Raw genomic sequence first — 22742 nt, 5'->3', positions numbered from 1 at the left:
CTGGTAGCTACCCAAAAAATGAAATCATTAGGACGTCTGTAGGCTTTTCAATTTCTTACTGTAGTGAACGGCCATGGTCCCCAAGACCTCCAGTCAAAACGATGGACAAACAAAAATCATCAGAGCTTGTCTGCAGATTCATGCAGTGATGTACGTGATGGAAACATTAAGTCTTGCGCAGTTCTACACGTTCACTGGACTTCCACTCTAATGTGCAGGGATCTGCAACAGGATGTTAACATGGGTACAGAGTTTATTTCTACTGTTGCTCTGATGTTATTTCCCATACGTATATGCTTTTATTGGTAATTAGGTGAGCTTTGCGACTTTTGTTTACGCCTTCCATTTCTGGTACATTCACACAAAATTGTTAGGACACGTACTAACTGTAGGCTTTGGGTGTTTTCATCCTAGTTTTAAGTTATTCGTTAGTTAACATCGCGTTGACTGCACCTGGCATCCTTTAAAGTGAGAGTTTTCCACGTACCTACAGAGTGAGCACCCCCTGCAATGTAATTTATAAACAAACGGTTAGCATGTTAGGCATTCTAGCCGCAACTATCCGCTGCTGACAGCTCAAAACACATAGCTATAGAGACTATGCATGCATATTATTAGTCTCGAAGTCTCGATTTCAACCACTTGTACGATATTTTCGACAATGTTACAGTCCCACAAATGACGAAAAACTCTTCGCTAAACCATTCTAAAGAGCGTAACATCTCGATGCAAGTTATATTACTGATTCTTCATATCTGTATTGTCTAGAGTCTCCAGTGGTAACAACAAACAAAGGCATCCTGTTATCCTATCACGCTTCCTTTTATACTCTTAACGATGCATGACAACAGCACATTATCATCCCATTTCCGCTATTTTGTGTGCTAGAAGTCCGTTGGATAGAGGGGGACTGTCCTTCGTGAATATTATTCTTATGTAAAAGATATAACAGCACATTAGTCAGATGGTATAATATAGCACTGTATTTGAATACGCCCAGTCACTCCGACAGATGCAATGCACTTGCTCATTTTCTGTATGTTTATGTGAGTGTCTTGGATCCACCTTTGAACGCTATCCCAGACGCACTGCGTTGGAGATCATCCTGTAGACACTGCTCCGGGTATGGTGCGACACTGCTCCAGATATAATGCGTGGTGGATCCACCAGTGGGGCAATAGAATCAGGTTTATTGGAGCCATCCGCAACACACGCACGGACGTAGACATACAAAAAATAGAGCAAACCTCTGCATCTGTAAAATATTTCGTTATGAGTGACTGGGCGCATTCGAGTATAGTGCTGTACCATCTGATTAATACGCTGTTCTATCTTGTACATAAGAATGATACTCACGAAGGACTACCTCCCTCCACCCAACAGACATCTAGCATAGAAAATAGCGGAATTGGGAAGATTATGTGACACATCGTGGATCTTCAAGAGTATAAAAGGAGGTGTGATAGGCACAGCTCGATGCCTTGGTTTGTTATTACCAGAGATTCTAGACAATAAAGTTAAGAAATATAGGTAATATAACTTGCATCAAAGATCTTACTCTCTTTAGCAGGATGAATTTAAATGTGCTTACATCCCCTACAGAATCATTTTGCGAAGGGTTTTTCGTTATTTGGGAGGTTGTAACACAGTCGAAAATAATGTACAAGCAGCTGAAATCGAGACTTCGCGATTGGTAATACGCATGCGTAGTCTCTATGTGTATGTGTGTACAACTGTCAGCAGCAGATGGTTGCAGTTACAATGCACAACTTGCTAACTGTTCGTCTATAAACTACGTTGCGGGGCGTGCACACTCTGTACGTACGGGGAAGGGAAACTCTCACTTTCCAGGATGCTAAGTGCAGTTGACACACTGTCAGCTAACGAATAACTTATTACTAGGATAAAAAAATGCGAGAAGTCTAGAGTTTCTAGATGTCCTGACTGGGTTGTGGGAATATATCAGAGTTGGAAGATGTAGACAGAACTCGCGAAACTCATCTGGTAAGTAATAACAGCACATACAGATCAGCAGCAGAAATAAACTCTGTACACATCTCAGCCCCCTGTTGAAGACCCCTACATGGTATAGTGTAAGTCAGATGAATGCGTAGAACTGTGCCAGACTTTAGATTTCCATCAAGTGCATCGATAAATGAATCTGCAGGCAAGCCCTGTGACGTCTCGTAGCAGTACAAGAATTTGTTTCCAGACTACGGTTTTCCAGTGAGCACCAGTCGTTGAGTCTCATCTAGGTACGAGGCCAGTGTTACTACGCTTTTGATGCTCTTCCAACCCAAAATTTTTGCATGTTGATCTTCGGCAACAAGGGAATACTTAGAATTTTTTAGTAAGCTGGTGTATAGGACATGCAAATATCCTCATGTAGAATTATAAATTGCATGGGTATGCCAGCAATATGACAATATACATGAGGAAAAACACCGAAAAAATATGAAAAGAACGACATAAAATCCATAAAAATCCAGGAAAACCTGGTACAATTCTAACAAATTTAGGGGAAGTATGTAAAATTGTGGGAAATATGTACAATAGTGAAAAAAGCTTGCAAAATTACTTAAATGGACTGAGAATACATAATATTCGAGAAAAAGTACCATGAAATACAAGAAATTGAGGTTGGTTGGGGGTACCCCTACACTCAAGACCGAGAAAATCTTAAAAATTATGCTGTGGCGGCATTCCGTTTTAACCCTCACCTTTGCCATTCAAAACACATACATCAACAGAGGCGACGTAAGTATACACAGAGGCGCTATATTAAAGCAATCCATGACTGTGAGAACACACGCAATCGAATGTAGATATTACCGAACTGCAGTTGGTTCTCACAAGCAATGTTATTTCTTAAGTATCAAGGAGAAGAACGATTGTGTTTATCGTAATTATGCCATTCCCTGGAGTGTTTTACAGGAGAGTGGACTAATGCCACATATTTCACCTTTAATACTGTGAGGGGGGGGGGGGGTGTACTCGAAAATGTGGTGTCAAGACGAAATTGCACTATTATCGTACACATGATCAAAACTACCTAGCATCAGACCAGGACTGCTTCATGCGAGAGGAATTTCACCAGAGCTGTGGTGATGCTACTGTAAACAGTAATAAGACTTTTTCATCTCCTTTGGCTATCGATCATGGAGCTTACTCCCTTGTAAGAAGTTGTTGCTTCTTCGGGTGGATTTCCGTGCAGCAGGGCGTTGGTAGTACCTCAGTTTATCAGCTATCCAAAATATTCATGTCAGTTTTTCCTCGCTCTATTTCCTAGCGAGACATAGCCATATCTGTCAGAACTGATACTACTACTAATAACAAGCACGACTGATGCGGTAAGTGTGACTGAGGGTACATAAATTTCCGACTTAAAAAGAGGTATAAAATCCAATAAATTGCTAATAGACAGAACATCAGTCACTTGACTTCGTTCTAGATGGTTTATAAGCAGCTGGAGCGTGGTTGTATGGCTGATGTTGGACAAATATATCCTGCATTAGATTATTAAGAGCGTTGCATTTTGGATGACTAATACTTCGGAAACCATTTTGGTTTTCATAATATAGCATTTTTGGGTGCAGCAACATGTAGCCACAGGAGTGTGTGTTTACGCAAGTACCACCCTGGGTACTGACTCTTGACAGCGGAACAATACTGCAGAATTGATAGCACAGTTTATTTACGTGAAATATTTCAAATTCCATCCATCTGGATCTTCATTCATGTATAAACCACATGCTTCTTCATAAACACCTGTTAGATGACTGTCACACTCTCATGCCTACTGTATACCGACAAAAGGTGCTACCCACCTTGTCATGCATGCATCTGGAGAGATCTTTTGCTTTTGGATGCTGTGAGTAGGATACGTGTGGAATAGTCTTTGCTGAACAGCTCGCCTTGTTTCCTTCAGCAGATATGAATTGTAGTGGGTGTAGGACGCTCATACTTCTCGTCAGTTGCAGATTAAATTGGCGACCGTGTTGCAGACAGGATTGGTTAAGGACAATATCGGTGTGATCTATCAGTCTCCAACTTTATCCTATGAATGCGAGAATACTCTGTGACTCTCAACCACACAGGGAAAGGCGACCAGTCGTTATCTTAAATTACACACTGTGATCGACGTGCTGGATATATGAAGATAACCTAATTGCGTCGGTAGTAGGGCGCTGTCTTGTATACTTTGGTATATATGGCTGAGAGGACACGCTGCACAGTCGTCTATCAGCATTCGCAATATAGTGCATGGTACTTGCAAAGTAATGGAGGGGTGATTTAATGATGATGCAGAAATTGGGAAGCAATTGCTGTCTCATTGGCTGGCGTTGAAATTACGGAACAACTGGTAAAACTGATAAAATTGATCATACTCTCAACTGCAGTGTGTATTACAGTACATCTTCCCAAATCAACAGTGTCATTCCCATCCCATTCTTCCACTGGTACACTGTTGATAACTACATGATGATTGACTGACACTACTTGGTTGAGATGGAGAGAGCCTTGGCTGAACTCTTGGTATCTGCTACTTGTCACTGTGCAGGATGAGATTAAAGCAGGGATAATCACCAGATGGTTGTTCGGAAGTATTCCTCAGTGCTGCAGACTTGTCCAATTTCCATGTATTGCAATGTCCTCCACATGTCTTTTTTCACACGTAATATAACAATAGCTCTTTTTATTTCTAATACCTTCCAGCGTTGGTCAACACTGCAACAGTAATTATTTACATCACTGAAAAATAAGGAAACAATGCTCTATGAAACGGAACAGTGAGACGGACAATACCCATCATTGTGGAAGATTAGATTAACAGTATGGCTCATCACATTCAGATAGCTGTTGGAAACACACTATAATGCCGCAAACTCTTCCAGTTTCCATATGTTGCGATGTCTTTTGTCAATAGAAACACCGCCTCTGTGTATTATTTCTACCAACTTGTCCAGTGTGGGGGGTTGCATAGTTTACACCATGCAATGTTCAGCTTTCTGTGAGATCCAATTGTTCGAGACATGTAAATGTTGGTTTACTAGCTGTCACAGACCTTGCAGTCATGATAGAAAAACTGTGTATGGCAGTGACAAAGCTGTAGTCATACACTGCTTGGATGTGTTACAGCCGAAAAAGCAATGTATTAGTCTGCTTATAAAGGCACTACACTGAAACCCTCTCTTGTGATTGATAGTCTGTTGAATATGGTCTTCCTCCGGTACTGTCGACAAAACGTTACACAGGTCTGTGCAAGGTACTCAAACCACTGGCCTCCAGCACGAATGGAGAAATACGTTTATATATGCTTGATGTCAACACAGAGATGGTATTTGTTTTTCTTATATCAGGAGAGAGAGAGACGTGGTAAAATCGTATAGAAGGTTTTATTACAAGGAGTGCTATAACCGATTAAAGTTTGGATGCATACATTTCTCTCAAAATTACACCGATTTTGTTCATAAAACTAATAGGAATTGGCTGTATCTATTTTCATGGAATCATGATGGTTTTTATTATCATGATTGCGTATTTAAAATTAGGCGTCACCACAAGTCCTATGTTACTACATACTTCACACCTCTGATTATAGACACCACTTGAATTATACCTTGTTGTGGAGCCTCAATATGGTAGTGCTTTCCCAGCATGTGAGTAGATTGTGTGAAACAGGCTGTGATGATCAAACTGATTACATGAGAACGCAAGAATGTGCTGCTATTGCAAATCATTGTCTCCTGTGTGATAGAAACTTTACAGCAAGGTTGGTAGAATGGAGTTATGGAGCAAATATGTTAAATGTAAGCATGCAGATGGTATTTAGTTTTGATATATTGGAAGAGATAGGGGTGGTAAAATCTTATCTTAAATTGTATTACAAGACAGGCTCTCACAATTGATTTCATAAACGCCACTAAGATTCAGTATTGCTTTGGTGAAACAGGACCTACCGTAGTGCACAAAACAGTAATGTCCTCTTGAATTATAGCTCATGGAGTTTAAATTCTCACTTTTTCTTTAGTCCAATGATGGTTTCGAAACAATGAGGACGCTCCGCAGTAATCGGTAGTTCTTGCAGAAAAATGGTGGAAGTTACTTTTTCCTGACTTTATACAGGAAGGACATATTTAGGCTTCTGCAGGCTGGTCATCTGTAATCTGCGGCACTGCTGTAGCTTATTCACTTCGTTAGGTTCAAATGGCTCTGAGCACTATGGGACTCAACTGCTGAGGTCATCAGTCCCCTAGAACTTAGAACTACTTAAACCTAACTAACCTAAGGACAACACACACATCCATGCCCGAGGCAGGATTCGAACCTGCGACCGTAGCAGTCGCACGGTTCCGGACTGCGCGCCTAGAACCGCGAGACCACCGCGGCCGGCTCACTTCGTTAGATGTTGTTAATAATGAGATGCGCATTGTATTCTGCAGCTGAATGTAAAAACTGTACCGATTTTGCTCATACAGCTAAAAGAAAATGGACTGCTCCTATTTTGGTGGAAAGGGGACATTTATTAGTACTGCGATTGTTTTTTTCCTTTTTAATAGATGCTTATTTATAAGAGATGTATTGACATTAAATACAATTGCTACGGTGAAGTGTTTCACATTCAGAATGGTGGGCTCTAGCTGGGGCTGGCCTTCTGTGTGTGAGGTCAGCGACGAAGCTGCACCCCGATCAGGGACCAGCATGTGGTGCAGTGCAATGCCACTACATTTTAGATGAACAATTAGTTAAATTTCGGGTGGCCGTATTTTATCTCGTATTGTTTAGTTGGCTTTGCATCCTTTGGTGTTGGCAATGGGCCAATACCCGGATCGTCAACTCAAGGTGGGCTGGGTGCTGCCAGTGACCATGTGGGTATGGCGGTATGCCACAGATAAATGCTCGGAGTGCGGTAGCAGTTGACTGTTTGAAAAAGCCTGTGTCCCCCCGTAGGTGGAGGGCGGGAGGGAGGGATGAGGGGAGGTAGGAGTGCCTATAATTCTGCCAGTTCCCACGCATACATCAAGGAGACACCATATTCAGATGCAGCCTCTGTGCAATCTTTTGGGATGACGACTTCTCCAGTAGATGCATTGCATTATGATCTGCTGATTGCGAGTGCTGTTTTCTTTCGGGCCAAATTTGATGTATAATGAAAACAGGGAAGTATTTTGCATCAGTTGTGGCAGCATGTATTGGCTTTGATTACCTAGGCTGCAGGGTGATTTTTGAACAGGCGTTTACAGCGAACTCTGACAAACAGCGATAGATACAGTCCGCAATTTGGACAGATAATACGCTTATTAAACTCCTCTGTGTCCAACATCAGCATTTCGTCAGTTGAACATATTTTCCACCAAACAAATAGAGATAGCACCTTCCACTCCAGACTTTTTTCCCACCAGCTTGTAGGTGAAGGGCAGAGTTTTTCCGTATCTGCCACTAGTTTCGAGTGGGATTGCAAATTTTTTTTCCCAGCAGGAAACACCAGTTATGTGTCACATCAATTTTTAAACTGTATTGCAATTTTAGGCATTCTTGTGTATCACTATGCATATAGTTGTGTATTTAGGACCGATCTTAATGATGAATTATGTAATTAGAACTGATGTTTTCTTCAGTTTCCCCACAAGAATAAATAAAGTGCACTAACCTAACGTTCCTCTCCTGCATCTGTACATTTTCCATGTGTTGGGGAGTGCACTTGACCTTTCTGTCCAGAAGGACAAGAATTCAAGTCCTGGAAGGGGCACTACCATTTCGAATTTCCCGCCAATTCCCAGGTGTGGATGGGGTGGAGCATCACCACAACCGTGAGACAATGAAATTCCCAGCACAATTCTAAATTCCCGCAAAATTCAGAATTCCCACGAATTGGGTGGGCGGGGAGGGGCAGCGGTCAGGATGGGGAGAGGGTGAGGAACTGAGGAAAAAACATGATGTGATCTGGGGGTGGGGGTGGGAGTGAGCTTAGGTGGGGTAGTGAGGTTGTAATTTTTTTGATCAGTTTAATTAAATTGCATATCAATTTCATATCAAAATTCCATCAGCACTGCCATCTCCAAACTATCCTTGGCACTGCACTTTCAGAGACGTATTTTGGATATAAACGTTAACTGTGTTTTCCACCACACGCTACACGCTTCCTTGTTTTCCACTTCATTGTCAGCGTTGCTTCCCCTTTCTTCAGATATAACCCTTTCCAGGAAAGTAAGGGAAAAGGGCGAATCTGTCCACCTTCATTTTTGACTATCTTTGTTTCTTTTATCTAGGAATTCTTCAGATTGTTTACGTTGTTAGGAAATGCGCTGCTTCTTAAAATTCTGTTTGAAAAACTCAAATTTTATCTCTATTGTTTCGTGTGTGAAAACGTCACCAAAAACAACCTGTACGGGACTGATGTGCATTAGGGACGACGGCTCATTTCGACGAACGAAATGTTTACATTCGCTGTTTCGCAGGTAGGATATGTGGAAGAACTGGTTGCGCACTTGCATGCAGCTGTTGTCCTGGCAACATTGCCGAGAAGTGATACAATCCAAACGGGTCGCTAAATGTTTTGAAATGCAGGTGGGTCACTCTGAGCATCTGCTCTGACGACTAGGTATTTTATGAGAGGCATTCGTCATTGCTATTTCGCGTTCTAGCCCTAGGCGGACCAATCAGGCCCGACCGAGCGCCGTGTCGCCTCTGCCAGTAGCGCCACTGGATGCGGCATTGAGGGCATGTGGTCATCACACCGCTCTCTGTCGTTGTCGGGTTGCCGGACATTTCAGTAGCTACTACTCGGTCAAGTAGGTCTTCAGTTGTCCTGAAGAGGCTAAGTGGAGCCCGTACCAATCCTCTCACGTAGAAAAATTTCACAGACAGTACCGAGAATCGAATCCTGATCTTCCACTATGTAGTCAGACTACTTAGCTACGTAGGTGTATGCTGTAATTGATACCGTACTTAAAATATTGCATCCGATCGCTCTTACTGAATTTGGTGTGTATGTTTAGCATATCCACGTCGATAAATTTATTTCTGCCCTATGTCTGACAATTTAATTTCAAATGGTTATCAGTCTTCATGAATACTTCCTTAATTTCTGATCAGTAATTGTCGTGTTCAGCATTGAAAAACCGGTAGCTGTAGTACACAAACAGTTTAGAAATTGTTTTATAGTGTGGCACAGTTGTGCAGACAAACATTAGAAACATTACAGACCGAATAGAAATCGCGAATTTCCGGTGTACGGTGGACGGTACTTTTTGTTCCACTGTCACTTCCCCTCTTTCTTATTCCTGCTGCGAACGGTTCGCGCACGACTCCCGATAAGCCTCCGTGTGGGCTCGATTCTCCGCGGTCGTTTCACGGTATAAGCGTAGGTAAAAAAAATTGTAAATTTGTGGTATGATCTTACGCCACCAAACTGCTTACTCATCGGTCCCTGAGGTTACACACTATTTAATCTAACTTAAACTAACTTACGCTATGGACAATACGCACACTAGACGCCCTAAACCGCGCGGCTACCCCGTGCGGCGTGTATATGCGTAGGAGGAAGAATTCCATTTATTGACTGTTCTAGGAACGTACGCTTTCGGAACCTTAACAATAAACCACTGGGGTTGGCTGATAATGCCCGTGATGCATCCGTTATTTATAAATGAATCTGTGTCGAAAGGCGCTGTCCGTCTATTTCCTGGGTCAATCGTGTCTGGTACAGATTGCATACCGAAGATTGCATACAGTATTGGCCGAACGAGGGTTTTGTAGCTCAAAATTCAAACGGTTCAAACGGCTCTAAGCCCTATGGGACTTAACATCTGAGGTCACCAGTTCCCTAGGGTTACAACTACTTAAACGTAACTAAGCTAAGGACATCACACACATCCATGCCCGAGGCAGTATTCGAACCTGCGACCGTAGCAGCAGCGCCGTTCCGGACTGAAGCACCTAGAACCTCTCGGCCACAGTGGCCGGCGGTTTTGTAGCTACCTCCTACGCTGACGGACTACATTTCCTGAGGATTCTTCCACGAATATCGGCCTGGCACCTGCCCTTCCAACGATAAATTCCATGTGAACGTTCCACTCTAAGTCGCTCCGTACGCTTAGCGCTAGATATCTTGTGGAAGTAACTGCTTCAAGCGATTGTTGTGCAATCGTGCAACCACACAAGTATGGGTCTTTACATCTAAGTACACGCAATACGTTAAATAATATTCTAAGGCAAAAATCCACCCACTGTATTATCGCTGCAGCACAACAGCTATGCATTGATCTTAGACGCTTTTGTTTTTTGTAGTTAGTGTGTTGCTGTAATGCCTTTCTTAGTCGACCATTTTCTACTGAAATATGCACAGTACGATATTTTGTTACAGACAGTTTTACATTTTTAGTATCCAATAAATCGTACTGTGGCGTCCCAGAATGCGAATTTCGATTAATTCTGTGTAATTCCATTTAAGCATAGACGTCCACAAGAGTGGGATAGAGAGGGCGTTTGACTCCTCGTGAAATTTGAGTGCATGAGCCTAACGCAGGTTGTCCACGTCACGGGAAATTACTCCCTTTCCTCGGCACGGTAGTCGTTTCAGTATTGTCCTGCGATGATTTACAGAACACTGCCGAAGTACAATCCCTAAACTACACTGAAGTGACAAAGGTCATGGGATAGCGATACGCATATATAGGTACAGAAGACGGTAGCATCGCGTACAGAAGGTATAAAAGGGCAGTGCATTGGTGGAGCTGTAACTCTACTCAGATGATTCGTGTGAAAAGGTCTCCGAAGTGATTATGGCCGCACGACGGGAATTAACACTCTTCAAAAGCGGAATGGTAACTGGAGCTGAACGCATGGGACACTACGTTTCGGAAATCTCTAGTGAATTCAATATTTTGAGGTCAACAGTGTCAAGAGTGGGCCGAGAATACCAAATTCCAGGCATTATCTCTCACTCGGGCAAAGCAGTGGCCAACGGGCTTCCCTTAACCACCGAGAGCAGTGGCATTTGCGTAGAGTTGTCAGTGCTAACAGACAAGCAACATTAAGAGAAATAATCACAGAAATCATATGTGGAACGTACGACGAGTGTATCCATTGGGAAAGTACGGTGAAATATAGCGTTAATGGGCTATGGCAGCAGACGACCTACGCGAGTGCCTTTGTTACCAGCACAACGTAACCTGCAGTGCCCCTCCTGGGCTTCTGACGATATCGGCTGGAACATAGACTACTGGAAACCGCGATCTAGTCATGTGAGTGCCAATTTCATTTGGTAAGAGCTGATGATACGGTTCGAGTTTGGCACAGATCCCACAAGGCCATGGACCCAAGTTGTCAACACGGCACTATGCAAATTGATGGTGGCTCCTTTATGGTGTGGACTGAGTTTATATGGAATCGACTGGGTCCTCTGGTCCAACTGAACCGGTCATTAAAATCGTTATGTTCGGCTACTTGGAGACTATTTGCAGCCATTTATGGAATTCCCAAACAATGACGGAATTTTTATGGATGGCAATGAGCCATTTCACCGGGCCACAATTGTTCGCAGTTGGCTTGAAGAACATTCTGGACAATTCGAGGGATTGATTTGGCCTTCCAAATCGTCCAAAATGAATCCTATCGAACAAAAAATGTTCAAATGTGTGTGAAATCTTATGGGACTTAACTGCTAAGGTCATCAGTCCCTAGGTTTACACACTACTTAACATAAACTATCCAAGGACAAACACACACACCCATGCCCGAGGGAGGGCTCGAACCTCCGCCGGGATCAGCCGCACAGTGCATGACTGCAGCGCCTTAGACCCTATCGAACATTTGACGGACTCGAGAGATCAGTTAGTGCACAAAGTCCTGCACCGGCAACACTTTCGCAATTATGGAAGGCTACCTAATGTAGTACCTGTCCCTTCAACGTAAAGCCATTATCGGTCTCCACAGACGGACCTCTGCAACACGCTAGTTCGCGTATTCCGGCGCTTTTTCATAGTCTGAAAGAAATATAGCTGTAATATACCGGCCCAACATGTTTCCCTAATTCCCAGAGGGCATCCACTCCTGCTATAGCACTACTTAATCGCAAAAGTAGTTTGCCATTTTCTGTAGTCAAAGAGGATCCGTCAGTCCATGCTAAGCGACATCTATCATGATCAGATGTGAAGTTTTGTAACCAAACGATGTTATAGGTTACTTAAGTTGAATAAGCGTTCTTAAAGTTTATTTTCGTTTTCTTCACTTCAAGGAGTATTAATAAGCGGAATTTTTGCTGGTTTTGTTTGTTAAGAATCAACAGGAATTCTCAAGTTTTCTAATATCATAAATGGCATTATTAGTTTGCTGCTAACTCCTACTTAAATTGCTGCAAACGCCAAGGCATCCAAAAAAAAAAAAAAAAAAAAAATATCGTAATTCGGCGGCGATTAACGTTAAAAATTGCATGCGTACATCAGAAATTCGATACGTCCTCCACTTTAGCGCAGCGAAAACTGTACCTCGCTATATTTACTGCTACGTCCTATTTCTAAAGGACCCTCAATAATGAGATCTAGAGCCCCAGAAGCGGACATCGTGCTTATTGGCTAGTGATAGCTTATGATATGATGAGCATTTGTTTTTTCGTCATATGTTGCCACCCTGCACACAAATACGTGCAGAAGACTCATGGATTACAGTGCTGCTGCTTAGAGTGCGGCAATACGGTTCACCACACTATGCCTACAAGTTACAACTTACGTACGAGACGGCGTAGACTGCAGAAACCAGAGAGTAGATTTACGTGTCTATGTGAACGACAATAATTAATGGCAGGTTGCCTCGCAAGTAATGGACGGTAGAGAAGAGAACAATGATATTTAGTGTACTTGGATTTGATGATAGATACGGAAATGGTTTTTCACTGTTCCACTTCTAAGTGGGCTTTTGTAAGTAACCTCTTTCAGAGATATGGTCGCAACCTGTGTTGCGGTTCAGACATCGGCGAGGTAACGCACCACGTGGAGAAGTGCGATGTCGGGAACAACTGCGGGGAAATGATTTCACCGTGAGAGCGTTTCGCTGTCAAGAGAGGCACTACATAACGTAGTAAACGCCGCTAATCTGCTGGGGTACGTGTGTGTGTGTGTGTGTGTGTGTGTGTGTGTGTGTGTGGAGGCCGAGCGGCGCGGCTGTTTACGGAACAAGTAGGTGGGAGCTGCCTCCGACGCCTGCCCTGCGTCGCATACCGAAGTTTGTTTGTTCTGCGCCTTCCGCCAAAACATTTGCCTAGCGCTGGTAATTTCCTAGTTCCCGCAGTTTTATGATATTACCGGGAGACACACTAGTTAGCGACTCTTTTAGTGCTCTTTAAGTCTTACAGACGCTGGCGTGTAAAAAATAACTGGACAGGTGCGAGTGAAACTCGCGCTGTGCGGTTTTCGTAGAAAATTAATTTTGTACACCGACAGTTTTCATCCATAGGTTTAGATGAGTGAGTTTGCGAGTGTAAAAAATCAGACATAAATGGCGGTATATTTTGACTGCATTATCTCACAACTTTAAATTTGTTACACCGCCGAAGGTCCTTAGATCTAATATTTGACATAAATTTCAACTGAATACCTCTACCCGTTGCTGAGAAAAGGGTGTCTTAACATGCAGATAGACGGACGGATAACAAAGTGATCCTATAAATGTTTCATTTTTACCGACTGAGTTACGGTACTCTAAAAATATAGGAGTAACGGATTCCATTAGGAGTTAAGCTGTACTGCGTCAACGCCGCTGAATGTCATCATAAGAATTGTTATATCTTGGATTTCGCTACCTTAGAAGGACTGAAAAGAAAAGGGACATTCAAATTCCACTCGTCACACATGATCTCCTCTTTAACAGAGAAAATAAGGACGATCTCGTGTACCAGGAGTTTAAAAAGCTTTTAATATAGTTGAAAATCAACGCCTTCTATTGGTAATGCGTTCCAGTGAGACACAAAAGTGGTTTGCAACTCTATCGAAAATTTCCGAACAGTGCAAGATGCAGCACGTCGGGCTGGGTGCAGAATAATCGACAGACACTAAAGTACGAGTAGCTCCTGGCGTGTCTCAAGGGAATGTTATAGGAGCTATATTTCTCACATCAAGCATTAATGAAATAGGAGACAGTATTGGTTACAGTTTCAAGTGCAGGACATTCTATCCACCAAAAACTCCAGTAGTATCGAGTCTGGTGCAAAAACCATCAACTTATTCTTAATGTAGAGAAATGCAAAGTTTTGTTCTTTATGAAATGTAGAAGTTAGTGTCCTTTGACGTGGAATTAATAAGTCGCAACTAGAATATGCTATGTAATACAAATATTTGGATATATGAAGTGGAATGACCACAAGAACCCAGTTGTGCGCAAAGCAAATCGCAGGGTATGAGCTGTGGTGGGATATTTGGAAACTAAAAAACGTGCTGCATAATCGTGAAGTGTGTGTGACGCGTAACTGATCAGCCTTAAGTTAGACATGGAGCGTAGTGCTATACAGTGACGTGCCTTGTGAATGGATACAAGCACATTTGACTGGCGAGAGAGTGTAATAGAAATATTGAAAACTCTCCACTGGCCCCTACTCTGAGAAATACGCTGTGCATCTCAGGAGTAGCTGCTTGGAAATCTGTATAGACCTTTTTCCATATAAGAAACTACGAATATTTGCCAGCCTCCTGCACTGCTATCCCCTAGAAATAAGCTAGGAAAATAAAATTTTGCCGTTTAACAACACTACATTTTGTTCAGTGTCTCATTCTTTTTCTCAGTATCAACTGTATTTTGCATTCTTTAGCTCTGAAACTAAGGATCAACTGTTGATACTTACTCAGCACATACTCATCAATTGTTATTCTTTAAGCTATGTTTTTCATCAAATAACTCTTATTAATAGTATTTGTATCTGATCTCTTCCTCAGGGAACGACATATTTATAAATTTTAGAGTGTGGCCTTCAGCCACAAAAGTAGGGGATTACAAGATTAACTTCAAATAATAGGATTGAAAACTGAAACCATTTCCCAACTTTCGCTGCAAACTGAAAAGAACAAAACAGTGCTTCATTGATTCCTTGAAGCATCATTTTTTTCACTGTAGCCAAGTTGCTGAAATTTCAATCAGAATTTTGTTAGTGAGTTTAAGTGAAAATACTGAAAACTTAGTACTAATGTTGTGTTTCAAGTCAGGTGACCAATTTCTTTAGTGTATAGTACGTTTTCTCACAAGAAAAGGCCCAAGGTACAATTATATTGGTTCCTGCCGTTGCTGTGAAAACTGCAAGTGAAGCCAGTTGTTACATGTTCGCATAGACATAAAGAAGCAATCAACTTACATGATATCCATGAATGGAATACACTACATATAACCTCTACCACACGCTTCACAGTTGTTCACCGGGTATAGATGTAAATGAAGAGGTTTTCTGATTATGAATATATAGGCTTAGTGGCCATTAATTGTTGACTTATTTGGCAGTTATTATATATATATATATATATATATATATATGTGTGTGTGTGTGTGTGTGTGTGTGTGTGTGTGTGTTTGTTTGTGTTGGGCTAGGTGAAAGGATGGAGAAGTTATGTAATTAATGATTGGTCTTAGAGAAAATTTTTGTTTGTGTCGTCTCGATAAGGAATTTAGAGAAGGTAAATCTGGATTATTCTGTGTCATTCTTTTGATCTTCAAGAATATTTTAACATGTTTGTCGAATTTTTCTCTGGTACCTCTTTGTTGGACCACAAGTCATCTCAGTAATGTTGTTAAGGTTCAAGAAATCTAGTCTTTTGTCTATGTACTTCGATTCACCCATGGTCATAATTGTGTTGCCCTCGCCCTTAATATTAATGTTGTGTTTCAGTCCTTTATCGAGCAGATTCTTCCACTTTTAGGTGAGATTTATGTGAGGTTGGGAGATGATTATGTTTTGTTCTCAGTTATGTTTCTGGGCTTTTGTTTTACTACCTTTTGTCTGTGTGCCTTCACTCTTTCTGTAATTTCGTGAAAGTAAGCAGATAATTGATTTTATTCACCAAGTCAGCACGTGTTTCATAGAGTTCAGAATTGAGCAATTAGTTTGTAGTTTTTTCCCTAATTTCTTCTTATAACCACATTATCTCCGCCTTACTTTTCACTTTCTAAGCTGCAGACGACATAATGTTCACAAATTATTTTATATAGCTTATTTGAAGAAAGTTTTCTGGCAGTAGTAAGAGAGTTGTACAATGCAACAGCTGCAAACTAAGGTCTGAACCTACAGAATATGTTCTCAGATACGTGAGAGGGTAGAAGACTTTTAAGTAACAGAACCCAACACATTGTGCGGGACGACGAGTGGTCATCGGAGACAAACGTATCTTTAAGAACACCCAGCAAAGCTGCTCTTGTTCTCTATACCGGTATACATAAACAGCCTGACGAATGGGGTGAGCCATGTTATGCGACCATTTACTGATGACGCTGTGGTGCACTGCATAGTGTTATTTTTAAATGACTGTAAGAGGATGGAAAATGACTTGACGCTGACGCTGACGCTTTACAGACGGGCCTCCTTGGCCCGAGGTGTAGGAGTCTAGACTTATTACAGTCATTCCTCCTGTTCCTGGCGATGCGATGGTGATGTGGCCTCACTGTGTGGTGTGTCCTCTCGTTGTCCGGTGTCTATCCTGTCCTGGCTACTAGTATGCAGGCATACTAGTGGACTTCGGTGTTTTACGTCTTCTTCGTCTCGCGAGAGATGTTCTGCAGCGCTGTCTGTAGATCTGCAGACAGCTTCCTCGTGCCGTCGCGAATCTCGTTCTTCAGCCGTACGACTGCGTCGTCGAAGATGTATCCCCAGTCGCTCGGCGTGAAGACCGGGTTCGCATTGATGGTGTTCAGATCTTTCTTTGTGACGAACTCGAGCAGAATTGCCCGATGTCCGCCACGTATCTCGATCGGCTGGTGTGGAAGCGGTGGCTTCCGTTTCCCTTCCGCTTCCGCGAAAAGGTACGGCTTTCTTCGGACGTCGTACTGCCCATCGCGCACCATGGTCGCGATCTTCTTCATGACCGTTGGGAGGCTGGTGGCGTCCGGGAAGGGGATGGTTGTGGAGTACATCCCTCCTGCCTCTTGTATGTCCTGCAGCGGCTGCTTCACCACTTCCGGCGGCGGCGGCGGCGGCGAGACGGACTGTACCACGTCCATGGGCGTCTCCCCGGTCTCCTGTATTGCTACAGGTTCCGGGGCGACGTCCGTTTGCACGGACACATCCGTCTGCGTGGACAATTCCGTTTGCGTGGACACGTCCACCCCAACTTGTCGTACCACCGTTGGGGTGGCAGCGGGGGCGGGTGTCTTCTTTTGCATCAGACGGATTTCTTCCCGCAACTCTTGCAGCTGCCGATGGAGACCGACGACCTCCTTCTGCATTGCCGCTCTCTCTGCCGCCATCGCGGCTTTGAGGACGGCCACGGCGTCGTCGGTGGCGGCGCTGGGCGGGATTGCGGCCGCCCCGTTTTCCCCCTTGTGCGGGGGTGGCGGGACGGCTGCCTCTTCTTCATGGGCCGCTTTCTTGGCGGTTGCTGGTGTCCGCTGCTTCAGGTATGCGCAGCTGCGTGCATTTGCGGCGTGCGCGCCGCCACAGTTAACGCACGTTGGCGCGACGTGTGGTGGCTTGTCGCAGTCGCGTGTATCATGTGCCTTAGCACATTTCAGACACGCGACTGCGTCCCTGCACGTCCTGGCGTCGTGTCCCATCTTCTGGCAGCGGTTGCACTGCCTCTTGTGCTGCGGTCGGCTGCGCTTCTTCTTCTTGTTGCTGCCGCGGCCGTCCCCTGCCAGCGTGAGCAGAAGCTTTGCCACAGCAGCAAGTTTGCCTCCCTTTCCGCGTCCGGACATGGCGATGGCTAGTAGCGAGCGAGCGACGGTGTAAACGATGCCAGCCGAGCATCGGAGAGTCGAGCAGCGGAGTCGCGTGCGTGGTGCGTCGCGTCGTGGAAAATGACATGAACAGAATTTGGAAAATGACTTGAACAGAATTTCTATTTGGTGTGGTGAATAAGAGCTTACTGTACGCGTGGAAAAATTTAAATTTCATCAGGTGAGCAGCAGAAACAATCCTGTAATCTTCGAATACAATGTTATTGGTGTTCTGCTTGGCACAGTCACACCGATTAATTATCTAGTGTAACGTCTCAAACCGATATGAAATGGAAATGTGGTTGTAGAGAAAGCGAAACGCTGACTTCAGTTTACTGGAAGAATCTTGGGAAATTTAGCTCATTTACAAAGGAGTCCACTTATACACTACTTACCATTAAAATTTCTAAACCAAGAAGTGCAGATGATAAACGGGCATTCATTGGACAAGTATATTATACTAGAACTGACATGTGATTAACCTTCACATAATTAGGGTGCATAGATCCTGAGAAATCAGTACCCAGAACAATCACTTCTGCCCGCAATAACGGCCTTGATACGCCTTGAGTCAAACAGAGCTTGGATGGCGTTTGCAAGTACACCTGCCCATGCAGCTTCAACACGATACCACAGTTCATCAAGAGTAGTGACTGACCTATTATGACGAGCCAGTTGCTCGGCCACCATTGACCAGACGTTTTCAATTTGTGAGAGATCTGGAGAATGTGCTGGTCAGGGTAGCAGTCGAACATTTTCTGTATCCTGAAAGGCCCGTACAGGACCTGCAACATGCGGTCGTGCATTATCCTGCTGAAATGTAGGGTTTCGCAGGAATCGAATGAAGGGTAGAGCCACGGGTCGTAACACATCTGAAATGTAACATCCACTGTTCAAAGTGCCTTCAATGCGAACAAGAGGTGACCGAAACGTGTAACCAATGGCACCCCATACCATCACCTCAGGTGATACGCCAGTATGGCGATGACGAATACACGCTTCCAATGTACGTTCACCACGATGTCGCCAAACACGGATGCGACCATCATGATGCTGTAAACAGAACCTGGATTCATCCGAAAAAATTACGCTTTGCCATTCGCGCACCCAGGCTCATCATTGAGTACACCACCGCTGGCGCTCCTATCATTGATGCAGCGTCAAGGGTAACCGCAGCCATGGTCTCCGAGCTGATAGTCCATGCTGCTGCAAACGTCCCCATCTGTTGACTCAGGGATCAAGACGTGGTTGCACGATCCGTTACAGCCATGTGGATAAGATGCCTGTCATCTCGACTGCTAGTGATACGAGGCCGTTGCGATCCAGCAAAGCGTTCCGTATTACCCTCCTGAACCCACCGATTGCATATTCTGCTAACAGTCATTGCATCTCGACCAACGCGAGCGGCATAGTCGCGATACGATAAACCGCAATCGCGATAGGCTTCAATCCGACGTTTATCAAAACGGAAACGTGATGGTACACATTTCTCCTCCTTACACGATGCATCACAAAAACATTTCACCAGGCAACCCCGGCCAACTGCTGTTTGTGTATGTGAAATCGGTTGGAAACTTTCTTCATGTCAGCATGTTGTAGGTGTCGCCACCGGCGCCAACCTTGTGTGAATGCTCTGAAATGCTAATCATTTGCATATCATAGAACCTTCTTCCTGTCATTTAAATTTCGTGTCTGTAGAACGTCATCGTCGTGGTATAGCAATTTCAATGGCCAGTATTGTAGAATACTTGTGCGACTCATTCTTTAACACGAGTTGAGTGTTTGGGATATCCACCAATTGACATTAAAAGGAGACACCGAGACAACTCGGAGGCGTACTGTCAGCATCTCGTGGTCTTGTGGTTAGTATTACTGACGCTCGATTATGAGGCCCAGGGTTCGATTCCCTGCGCGTTGGAGATGTTGCTCTGCTCGGGACTGAGTGCGTATGTTGTCCTCCTAACCATTTCATCATCATCGTTGCGCAAGTCGCCGAAGTGGTACGAATAAAGACTTGCACTAGGTGGCTGAGCTCCCCAGAAGAGAGTTCCTGCCCACATATACCAGACACACATTTTTTTTCATTTTAGAGGCATGCTGCTAGATGTATTATCAGCTTGTTCGGTCACCACATATGTACTATCGATATACTTTAGTTACGAAAACGGGAAACGCTGGAGGAAGACGACGTTCTTTTCGCGAAACATGTTTCACATAGTGTAGAGAGCCCACATTTGCAGCAGACTGCAGAACGCTCCTACTGTCACCAACATGTCCCGTAAGGAACACAAAGACAATATCAGAAAAAATCTGGGCTCGTGCAGAAGTATAAGACTTTCGTTTCTCCCTCGCTGCATTTGCAAGTGGAACAGGATAGGGAATATGTAGCAGTGGTGCTACGTATCCCCCGCCAAGCACCGTATGGTGACTTGCAGAGTATGTGCGTAGATGTAGATAAGGATCAGAATGAAATGCAGAAGAAACTGGTGGGAGCAGTGACCAGCATGGTAATAAGACACACGACGGTGTTGGCTGTGACTCGTTCAGTTCCCCGTCTGACACGTTCTGAGTAAGTCGCGACAATCGAAGAATGCAGATGGATGACGAGCGTTTTCTGCGAAATGCGTTCAGCCTGTCGCAGCCACCCGCTGGGTACCTGGGCAACCGCGGTAGAGGGCCCAGCCAGCGGTAGGCATACCTTCGCCTGTCCACCGACGCGGCTGACGTCGACTCCGCCCGTCTAAATCCGACTGCCTGCCAGCCAGTCACGTCCCCATACGGGGCTATCTGATGTATTTATCGGAGGCTCCAGACCGTCTGCAGCTGCCATTCCGGCGCAAACAAGTCGTCTGCGCGCTGGAAGCCTCGTGCATACACTCCGGCAGCTGCCTGCAGCGTCGCCGGAGTTGAAAGCCCTCCGCTCTTAATGGCGTATTATGCAGAGCGAGAATAAAAACTCGCGCAAAGTAAGCGGGTGACAGAAGCCCGCGTCATTCCCTGCCGCGCATTTCCGCAGTGCGTACCGAAAACAATTAATGTCGCTCTTCATTTCAGGATATAAAATGTCGGAGTGCTTTCAAAGGTCAGGCCGGGTGGAAAGGCGACTTAGCTCTAATGCTAGACACACGGTGGCTGTTGGACTAACATTTGTCGTAACTTTGTAATTGCGGCACCAGTAAGCGTTTTATTGTCCATGGCTTTCACGTTGAACATTTCATAAATACTGTCACTTGTAAATGCAGTGAATTTAAACTTACACTTTGTGACCTGACCAGCGCAATTATCGACTACAGTAACTATATCAATGTTGTCCTTTACTAAAGAGAAACTGTTTAGGTAGATTAGCGTTCCATCTTCAGGCGTTTGGCTGCGGTCTATAATACCAACATAGCGTACACCGTGATTCCGTCACGTTGTTACAAACCGTCAGGGACGATGCAGAAGGATAAATGCATCAGTTTGTGAAAAGGGGCCCTTGATCGGTTCAAATGGCTCTGAGCACTACGGGACTTAACTGCTGTGGTCATCAGTCCCCGAGAACTTAGAAATACTTAAACCTAACTAACCTAAAGGCATCACACACATCCATGCCCGAGGCAGGATTCGAACCTGCGACCGTACCGGGCGCGCGGTTCCAGACTGTAGCGCCTAGAACCGGTCGGAAACTCCGGCTGCCCCCCTGGATCGGAAACAATGGAACTGGAAGTTAAAACTGAAAATCTTTCTAATACCTGTGACCGTGTAATGCCTGTACCGGTGTTGTTGAAGTTAAGATTGTATGGTAGGAGACTTGTAAGAGGTTGTAGTATGGACCAAAACAAGAACATAATATCTAGTAGACATGGGCCCTAATGTGTATACCTTAAGAGCTATGAGCACTTGTTCATCATCGCTACTGTGGAGAAATTCTCTTCTACAGAAGAATTGTTCACAGCTCTTAGTGTACGCATTTTAGAGTACATATTTAAGGAACATTTTTTTCTCGTTTTTGCCCGTATTGCTTCCTCCAGAAATGTGGAAACCAAAGAGCTTTCCAGGAATTAAAAAGTTTAGCTGGTCCAGTTTCTTACAAGTAATAGTCCGCAACCAGTAGTTTTCTAAAGAAAGTTCTGAATTTTATTTCTGATTCTCAGAAACAATCTCTAGAAAAAAAAGGTAATGTCCCGAATCACCGACTCACTGACTCTTCATCTCCCAGCCAAAACCACTGATAGAAACTTGAAATTTGCAGGGGCAGTTCATTTTGGACTGTAGGCGTATTTCAAGAAGGGATTTTTCGATCTTCCATCCCTAAGAGGGTGAAATAGCGGATGAAAGGATTTTTAAAAAAATGTCGCTATTAAGGCAGTTCTGAAGCTAGACCTACGAAAATTGGTATTTTGTCTCCTTGTAAGCGTGAAATAGTGAGAGAAAGTTTTTTTTTGAAAATATGACATTAAACGGCTAAAGTATTTTTAAAGATTCATTACTCTGGTATCTGGTATCTGATTTCTCTGCTACAAATAAAAAAAAATGAATGTTTCAGTATTTTCGGAAATTCAACCCCTAAGGTGGTGAAAGAGGGGGTGAAACGTTTTATAAAATAGATCATTGTAAAACCTTTTGTAAACGTTAATCATTAAAAATTGGTGTTTGGCTTCCCACTTACGAATGAAGAAAATTTCATTGTTTCAGGAAATTCAACTGAAACCTCCCCTTAGAAAAATTATACATGACTGTGCTTAAACTGACACACAATATTTCTTCGCGCAACGCAATATGACTCTCAATAATCCCTACAAGAGAATGGCCCAGACTAAATTAACCATCGTCCGCTCTCAAAATTCCACCATCTCTCT

Source organism: Schistocerca piceifrons, chromosome 4 (assembly GCF_021461385.2).
Source record: "Schistocerca piceifrons isolate TAMUIC-IGC-003096 chromosome 4, iqSchPice1.1, whole genome shotgun sequence".
NCBI classification, from domain to species: Eukaryota; Metazoa; Arthropoda; class Insecta; order Orthoptera; family Acrididae; genus Schistocerca; species Schistocerca piceifrons.
Note: the sequence above shows the minus strand (reverse complement) of the source record.